Below are 9,902 nucleotides of genomic sequence, written 5' to 3'. Positions count from 1 at the left end.
TTCCCAGACCAGGGCTCGAACCCATGTCCCCTGCATTGGCAGGCGGATTCTTATCCACTGAACCAGCAGGGAAGCCCCAGAAAGATCATTGAGAAATCAAGCACCTAAAGTCAAAATTGCTGAATCTCCAATCCATCTGAGGAGTTAGAAATAGAGAACCATTAACGGATTCTTTCACCAGTGCCTGAAATGGCCCCGACTCTAAAATAGTATCCAAAAGCAAGAACAGTTTGTTACTTTTGTTGTCACTCAGGTAGTTATATTCATTCCAGTGAATGGCACCTGGTACATTCACTTGTGTAATGACAAACTGATAAATACTCCTCTGTAGAAAATATCCTGGTTTGGGATTTACACAGGATCTTTTAGCTAAGAAATCGATACCTACTTCAGGCATTCTTTTTTTTTTTTTTTTTTTTTTGCAGTACGCGGGCCTCTCACTGCTGTGACCTCTCCCGTTGCAGAGCACAGGCTCCGGACGCGCAGGCTCAGCGGCCATGGCTCACAAGCCTAGCCGCTCCGCGGCATGTGGGATCTTCCCGGACCGGGGCACGAACCCGCATCCTCTGCATCGGCAGGCGGACCCTCAACCACTGCGCCACCAGGGAAGCCCTCAGACATTCTTAAAAATGACTTGATTTACTTTTCTTTATCTTCCTGGAGTCAGAGGAAAGTCATGAAAGATAAGAAAAATGAGAAATCGTCACAGCTTGGAGGAGACTAAGAAAATGGAACAAATAAATGAAAGGTAGGAGCCTGGATCAGATTCTGGGACAGAAAAGGGACATTGGAGAAAATGTGGCAAAATTCGAATAAGCTTTGTAGTTTGGTTAAGAGTTTTTGTACACATGTTTATCTCCCGATATTTTTTTTCTGCACAAAGTGTAAAGGGTTCTTTTTTTTAAATTATGTGTAACATAGACAAAATTAAGTCAGTAAGTTTTTAAGGAATTTCACATGTTCTGGTTCTTTCCACTGCCAATCACCTTAGTTCCTCCAAACTCATAATCTTCGAGATAAAATAGCCCTTTCAAAAAAGAAGTTGTCATGTGAGTCAGCCCACAATTCTTTTAGTTGGGCTTCTTTGATCTCCAGTGGAATATGGACACACTTCAAAATTCCCCACCTGTAATCTTTGGGATCCAATTTCCTCGAGCGATTTACTTTAGGACCCTGGAAGTTAAATATAGCGAGAGTACGTTGCTATTTATTCCTTCATCTTTTCTAGTACTGAAAAGCCTTGTTATATCCAATTTTTACTCATGAGCCTAGCCAAAAAAAAAAAAAAAAAAATGTTGCAGGTCTCATTGTCACCACTGCAATAAAATTACAGTGATGGAAGCAAAACCTGTGTTCTCAATGTAGCCACATTAACAATTTATGGACACCATGAACAACAGTGTCCATTTTCAGTAGTATGAGGCTTTTATCTCCTGCTTTTGATAATTAGACTACGGTGATGAAAGTTGTTAACACAGAGAAACTGGTTGAAGGATAGACAATAACTTTCTGAACTATTTTTGTAACTTCTGTGTCTAAAATTATTTCAAAATAAGACATTTTTAAACATTGCATTGGAAAACTCCTCAGGAAGTTGTTACTTCAAAGAGAGACACAGTATTTCTCAATAGTTCCAATAGAGCCAGTTTTCCCTCCAGCTTTGACACAGAGAGCATTCTTTCTTCAGTTAGCAGCAGATAAAGTGCAGTTGTTGGCCTGCACTTTAGGAATACTTTGTACAGAAATGTATATGTCAAGATCCTAGAGTTATACTTTGGATGGTGAAGTGTTCACACTTTGAGAGGCATGAACCAATGGAAGCAAAACCAATGGAGAGAAAGATTCACATTTCTCATCTTATATTTACACCAGAATATTTATGCTCATTGGGCGGAATATTGGGCTGAATTGCCTAGACAATTATAAATTGGGGGGTTTTTCCCCTCTTTCCATGTTTTCTCTTTCATGTCAAGTGCATGTAATTGAATATGAATAAGTATAATGTAGATATCATGTGACTTCATTGTAATCCAATGGAGGAAGTACATACGCAGGAACTTTGCTAAACAGGTAATGATGGAATTCATTCTCTGAGATTACTATAAAAGTGATAATCAGTAAAAAGAAGCCCTTTCAGCAGTTCAGCAATGATGCCCTGTTTTATTATTACCATTCATTAATCACCTACCACATGCTTGACCATTCGTCTACCTCTAGTCTAATACATAACTCAGCAAGGAAATGTCCCTATTTTACAGATGAGGAAATGGAGGCTCAGAAAAACTACTTAACTGGCCCAATCTAGGTTTGAAATTCAAGTTGAGCATCTCCAAATGACTAATATGTATACTGGTTGAACTTCCCTGCAGCAAATTCCACCCTTAGTGAATTGTGTCATAGTGAGATTTCGGTATACAAGTCTTTTGACATATTTGAAATACCCTGTTAATTTTAAAAGGAAATGTGATATTTCATTTGAAAATTGGTCATATATAATTAGATTTTCTTAAAAATATAGAAATATATAAGAAATCCAAGGTCTTCTAGTTATTAAGTTATTAGGTTCCATTAATAACAGAATGTATCAAGCTAATAAATTATATTTAAGTACATTAACTTAACTATAACAAGATCCTAAAGTGCCTTTTAATCACATATAGTATTGCAGTACATTAAGCGTGTTTTTTAAAAGCCAGAAAAAGTATCAGTGATCTAAAAGAAGTAACTCAATGTTTACTTTAAAAAGTCTACTTTGGCCCTTCATTTCCTGTTCAGAACTATAGTGAAAAATTTATGGGTAATCTCCTTGGTGCAAAGTAAACTTTTCAAAGCAGAGATAAATAACCAACCTTACTTTAATCGCATTGAGATTTCTACTAAAAAAGTTAATTATGTAGCTTGGACACGGGAAAAATTATTCCGATGAGCTTCTATTCTAGAATACCGATTGTAACTGGATTGGTAGCAAAGATCATCTACCTGATAAAGAGGGAAAGAAAACTTTGTGGCTGTTGTTGTTTTCACCTTACAATTAAGAGTGGCATAATTAGATACTATACTTTACAACCCTGTTATAAGATACAGGTTTAAACATATCCCTTACGTCATGAAACCGACAAGTTTCATTCCGGTGCCCCAGCAGCCCTTCTCAGTGAAGTTGAAATGCATTAAAGGTTCTGAGCAGGTAATGTTCTGCTCAAACTCTCGAATAAAGCTAGAACACCAAAGTTCCTCATTTCAGTTCCAAAACTACAGTATCACCTAGGTAATCATTGTTTCCTAAACTTTCCTGATCACAAGAATCAGCTAGGTACCAGTTTAAAATACCGTTTCCTAGACACGCCATCTAGCAACTTCAATTTAATAGATTGGGGTGGGGCCTGAGGATCAGAAATTTAGACAAATGTTACAGGTGACCAGGCATACTTGAGACACAAACTTTTAAAAATAAAATAAAGCATTTGTTGCTCTTACTGGATGCTATTAGAGTACTGGAAAGAATAGGAACTTTGCTATAAGTCAAATTACAGTTTTCCTCATTTATGAATTTTCTAATCTCTCCTTCAATGTCTGCTTTTAAAAAAATAATAATATCTATCTCTCAAATTTATTGTATTAAATATGAAGGATCTAGGCTTTTGCTACACAAACTGTGGTCTGGGGACCAGAATCTAGTAGTCACTGAGAATTTGTTAAAAATGCAGAATCTCAGGCCCTGCCCCAGACCTGCTGAATCTGAATATGTTTGCTAAGAAGATGCTCTGGGTGATTCGTACACACATTAAAGTTGGCCAAGCGCTGACCTCATCACCAAGTAAGGGTTCAGGAAACGCTAGATTCTTTCCTTCTCATTATATTCGTTGTACCAATAATTCAACTCAGCTGGGGTTCAGTGGTTGTCACCACCATTGCTTACTGTTGGTTTAAACCCAACAGGTACACTTTCAGCTCCTACACAGTGGAAAGGCATTCAAAAATAAACAAGTACATGGGCTGGACATCGGACTACTGCAAAAGGTAACTGAGGATTTCAGTTTCAGGCCTCTACTCTCACACACTGCTGCACACGAAGCCTACAGCACATTTTCCAGTCTTTTCTAGGGATTATTTCAGAGCTTCTCAGGTATGCTTCACTGATAGTTTCTTACACAGCTTTCACCACTATTTAGCAATTGTTGGTAGCAGGAGAAGTCAACTGGTCACTGTTAGAATAAAAATTGAGGGAAGGTTTCATAAAAAGGATTGGGGGTTTCCTTTTTTTCCCCCTTTTACTTCCAGAGTTTATCCTTGAACTATGCAGAGTCAGAAGAGGAGAATTAGGTACAGCTTGTCTTACTGCATCAAAGACATTTTCAGTAATTGCCTGCAGTTAAGGTGTAGAGCATGTGTTAGTACACAACAAATGAAAATGAGGACTATATTTTAAACTTTGGGGGTGCACTCAGGGAACAATGGAAAAGGCTGGCTGCTGCAATGAATATCCTAGCTGAAATGCTTTTATTAAAACAGAAAAAAAAATTTAGTTTAATGGTTAAAAATAAATGAATAGGATAATTCTCAGATTTATAGATATTCTGGCCACACACACAAAAAAGGCTTTTTCAATGCCTCATGTGTCTTAAAAAGTGTGCTCTCTGGGCTTCCCTGGTGGCGCAGTGGTTGAGAGTCCGCCTGCCGATGCAGGGGACACGGGTTCGTGACCCGGTCCGGGAAGATCCCACATGCCGCGAAGAGGCTGGGCCCGTGAGCCATGGCCACTGAGCCTGTGCGTCCGGAGTCTATGCTCCGCAACGGGAGAGGCCACAACAGTGAGAGGCCCGCGTACCACAAAAAAAAAAAAAGTGTGCTCTCCATCAGAACATATTGGTATCTGGTCTTTGTAAGTGTTCTGTCACTGATGTGTTCATTATAAAAATATTTTTTGTACATTCTTGCAGAAAGTAGTAAGGTGGGTTCTCACCTATTATTACTAAATTCTTGGGGAAAGATTTGTATACTGAAAAACTGGAACACCCCATTGGGTATGCCTGGAATACCACCTGGTAGGTCTTTGAATTCACTGTCAATCCTTTGCACTATTGTGGAGGGCAAGCCTATCTCTTCTTCCCCACTTCAATGAGACAGATTCAGCAGTGGAAATGAGACATGCCTTGAAACTAAGAAAGTAAAGAAGGGAGAACCATCTCTCACTGAACCCATTGGATCATCAAAGAATTTGGTCTTTAAGAAAAGGACCTACATTCACAAAAGAAACCATTCTTCATGTTATGGGTTGAATTGTTTTGCCCCCAAATTCATATGTTGAAGTCTAAACCCCCAGTACCTCAGATGTGGCCTTATTTGGAGAGTAGGTTTTTACAGAAGTGATCAAGTCAAAATGAGGCCACTAGAGTGGACCTTAGCCCAATATGACTGGTGTCCTTATAAGAAGAGGGAATTTGGGCACAGACACTTGTAGAAAAATACTAGGTGAAGAGGCATAGGAGAAAACAGGCAACCACAAGTCAAGGAGAAAGGCCTAGAACAGATCATTCCCTCACAGAAGGAACTAACCCTGCTGACACTTTGATTTTGGGCTTCCAACTTTAAGAACGTGAGACATTACATTTCTGTTGTGTAAGCCACCCAGTTTGTGATGCTTTGTTACAGCAACCCTGGCAAACTAATATACTTCATGAGTCATTGGGAAGAGAAAAGAGCAGTGGATTTCTGTCTATCAGGATTAGGGCAACTAAATTGTCTATTATGCGTTTATAGTATCAAAAAAGCAAGTCTACCAATCTGATGATTTTTTTTCCAATGCTAACCTTGGTTTTCTTTTAGCTTAATAGTAACAACTGTGTATACATTACAGTTATATTGCCACAGTTCAGGAATGCTTTCACTTTTATTACTCCATTGTCATTACCAAGTACTTTCTCCTTCATTAGCTCAGTTGATCTTCAGGGAAACCTTGAGCAAGACAGGAGTTTAGCATATCCCTCTCAAGAATGGGGCCATGTACCAGGACATAAACATCGCTAATACCTTCTGTCTATAACCTTTGCCTATCTCCCATATCCTTATGGAACTGGGTGGAGTTTTATTCCACCCACAGGAATAATTGTGTCAGACAGCAACAGAAAGCAGAAAGTTTTCTGGTTCGATTTACACCCATACATTATTTTTCTGAACTATTTGGGAGTAGGGTCCATACGTCATTCCCTTTACCCCTTAGTTTTTCAGTGTGCATTTCCTAAATCCTATCACATTTTGGCATATGATTTTGCAGTCACAAACATTTTTTTATTGCAGTCTAACAAAGTTTACATCCTTTCCTAGTCTTGGTTCATTCCAGCATGATACATACTGTGATTTTCGTGTGCCATTGTTTTTCAAATATTTTTAGTCTATGTGTTCTCCTACTTTACCTAGCTAAGCTGTGAGAATTTCCCAGTTCCTTGTGTTTCCTTATGACTTTGTTCCCCTACCGCCTGTACCTTATCTCTACATTTCTGGTAAGGAGTGGCCATACTGAATCATAACGTTGCTCTACATTGCAGCCTCAAACTTACCCACCCAGAGCTCAGCTGTTATCTTTCAATCCCTCATAATTACTCCATATTCATATCACAGTAAAGCACTGGTCATTTTGTTACTTTTATTTCTGTTACTTACTTTGAGTTTAGTGTGATTTAAGTAGCTCAAGGGCGTATCACCAGGAGAAGAAATTCATGCACACAATTAATGATTCCAAACAGTCATGCTTTCTCTTGCATCTTTTGGTGGCCTACACAGGCGTTTGCTGGAGTCAAAAGACCAGAGTTCTTGTTCCAGTTCTGCCATTTATCAGATAGGTAATCTTTGCCAATCACCTAATTTCCCACAATCTTCGTTACCACAGTTAAAATGTTACCCACCTTCTCTATCTGTTCTGCAAAGACCAGCCTTATCAAATTTAATGATTCTTTTGAGGATGAAATGATATGTATGTGAAAGGGCTATATGAGAAATGCCAGGGTATTTAAAAACAGTATATATTCAAATATTCTGAATTGGAAAGGATCATAGAGACTAAAACGACTGGGTCATTTTACAGATGAGGAAATGAACGATCAGAAAGATTAAATAACTTGTTCACAGTCATTGAGCTGTTTGGCAGAGCCAGGCTTCTTAATTCCTAAACCAGTGGTTTTTAATCTCAGCGAACTATCTTCCTAGACAGAGTCTACCTCTCAGGTTGCTCAAGCTTATGCTTTGAGGTTGTAAAGAACACCATCCCAAGTGCTAAAAAATTGTAAAGCGCTAATTGTGCAGAGTATTAAAAAAAAAATACAAGTTTAGAAAGAGGGAGACAATTTAAAGAAAATGCACAAGGATTATAGGTGACAGAATTTTTTTTTTAACATCTTTATTGGAGTATAATTGCTTTACAATGGTGTGTTAGTTTCTGCTTTATAACAAAGTGAATCAGTTATACATATACATATGTTCCCATATCTCTCCCCTCTTGTGTCTCCCTCCCTCCCACACTCCCTATCCCACCCCTCCAGGCGGTCACAAAGCACCGAGCCGATATCCCTGTGCCATGCGGCTGCTTCCCACTAGCTATCTACCTTACGTTTGTTAGTGTATATATGTCCATGCCTCTCTCTCGCCCTGTCACAGCTCACCCTTCCCCCTCCCCATATCCTCAAGTCTGTTCTCCAGTAGGTCTGTGTCTTTATTCCTGTCTTACCCCTAGGTTCTTCATGACATTTTTTTTTCTTAAATTCCATATATATGTGTTAGCATACGGTATTTGTCTTTCTCTTTCTGACTTACTTCACTCTGTATGACAGACTCTAGGTCTATCCACCTCATTACAAATAGCTCAATTTCGTTTCTTTTTATGGCTGAGTAATATTCCATTGTATATATGTGCCACATCTTCTTTATCCATTCATCCGATGATGGGCACTTAGGTTGTTTCCATCTCTGGGCTATTGTAAATAGAGCTGCAATGAACATTGTGGTACATGACTCTTTTTGAATTTTGGTAGGTGACAGAATTTTATCTGACATTATTTGAAGTATCTGTTAAGAAATCATTCTTGCTCACGGAGGTTCAGCCTTTGTAAAAGCATCAACATATAGGATCTATGTAAAGCTTGAACAGATTAGCCCTCAGTTCAAGGTCAATAAATGTCCAATATGAGCTGTCAATAATCCTCATTTGTCAACTGATTTTATTACAAGCATGCAAACACAGTATAACAGGTTAACAGTGGCATATTCTGCCTAAAGCTCAATTCAATATTGTTCTAAAAATTGAGACACACTCATTGAAGAGGCTACTAGCATACTTTTTAGACAAAACAGGCAACAGATTCATTTGTTGATAGTGCTGAGTGTTGGAAGAATATACTCCTGGACGTTGGGTTGAATCTATTCTGTGTCTGTTCAAACAGAATCCCACTGATAGAATTTTTAATAAGGTATAAAGGGAGACAAAGTTTGAAGCTCATGAATCTAGGAAGATTTTTGAACTGTTTTGTAGCAAAAGTCTTCACTGTGTACCCTATTTAAATCAAAGTTTTTATTCCAGTGAAATATATGAAGAGTTATTCCTAGGTTTCAAGAGAAAAGGCTGCAGTCTGCAAAGTTCAGAGCAATTATCTTAGGATGTTAGAGCTGAAAAAGGCCTCCAAAGTTTCTGTCAGGGCTTCTAAAATCTCACACATCAGAGTTATTCTACCGTTCTCAGCGAAGGTTTGAATGCTAAGACCCAAGATTTTACACATATTTTTACAGATAGCACATTTATAATAAGATTGAAAATCACTGAGTTCTCAAATAGCCTCATCCAGATTGTGCCTCTGACCTACTAATCGTGGAAGTTGAAACCTGAGAAGGATAACGTCAGTTGTAGGTTGTTATTGATCTGTTTTTTGAGATCTAGAGGGAAATTTCAATAAATAATAGAATTTGAAAGCCCATGATTTTCAACCAGGTCATTTAAGTCTTCTTTTTTTAACTTAATAACTCCCTCCCCTCCCCCAATATAAAAGCAATATGGCAATCCTTTATCAATTATGGAGGTTAAATTCCTAAAGAGTACTGTGGTTGGCAAAACCACTGTGGTTATGATCCTAAACACAAAAAGTATACAGTGTGAGGAGAAAAATGCACATCATAAAAATGTGATACGTGTTTTTAACTCAGTAAATAAAAGCAGAAGGCATCTGCTTTAGAAAGAAACCAGATTTGTTGGCATTAAATATTTCCTCCAGTAAGTCACCCTTTTCCTGAGTTGCCTTTATCCATTATTCAGGAAAAATTGCTGAGGTAGATATACAAGTTAACAGCATGTTATCAGATTATAACTATTTAATGTTTTCGAATCACCCCTCTCTACCTTAAAATTTACTGTTGTTTTCTTTTCTTATGCTTTCCTTTGTTTTTTGCAAGTCTCAGCAAATGCTTGGGTAACACCCAGACTTTTTACAAGGTATCTCAATATTCAAGTATTAGGGGAGAGAGGAGGGAGTCTGGTTTTGAAGGCATGTCAGAGAGGGTGGGGCAAAAAACAGAGCTGGCCATGAACCTCTGAACTGGGCCATACTTCCATGAAGGGAACAGAATGGAACCACACATTCACATAAGCCAGTGCAAGGTCTTTTTTTGAATCTCAAAGGCCATAGCTCAAATCCCCTCCAGATTCTGCTAACTCAAACACAGCCCCAAGGAGATGGAAGACATTTTGATTCAAAATTTTATTAGCAGTAAAACTAGGTTTGAAGTAAAAAGCTTTTTTCTGGGGCCCCTCCCGTACCTCCCATATTGCCCTACCCACCATGAATTGAAGATAAACAACCAAATATGAACAGCCGCGCTGATTTTTCCACCCAGGAACAGGGTAAGAAGCTGGTTCTCAGAGAACA

The 9,902-nt window shown here is 38.4% G+C and overlaps 1 non-coding gene across 1 annotated transcript; it reads right to left on the bottom strand.

Moving 5' to 3' along the window:
• Positions 1-1,290: 1,290 nt before the first annotated feature.
• Positions 1,291-1,425, bottom strand: LOC115803018 (small nucleolar RNA SNORA1). The gene has a single exon (XR_004023609.1). It is a non-coding gene; the product is annotated as a small nucleolar RNA SNORA1 (small nucleolar RNA).
• Positions 1,426-9,902: the final 8,477 nt, after the last annotated feature.

Source organism: Delphinapterus leucas, chromosome 14, assembly GCF_059928025.1.
Source record: "Delphinapterus leucas isolate spDelLeu-1000000601 "Yukka" chromosome 14, BTC_Dleu_Yukka2, whole genome shotgun sequence".
Taxonomy (NCBI): Eukaryota; Metazoa; Chordata; class Mammalia; order Artiodactyla; family Monodontidae; genus Delphinapterus; species Delphinapterus leucas.
The sequence above is the reverse complement of the archived record's forward strand: the minus strand, read 5'-3'. Positions and strand labels throughout refer to the sequence as shown.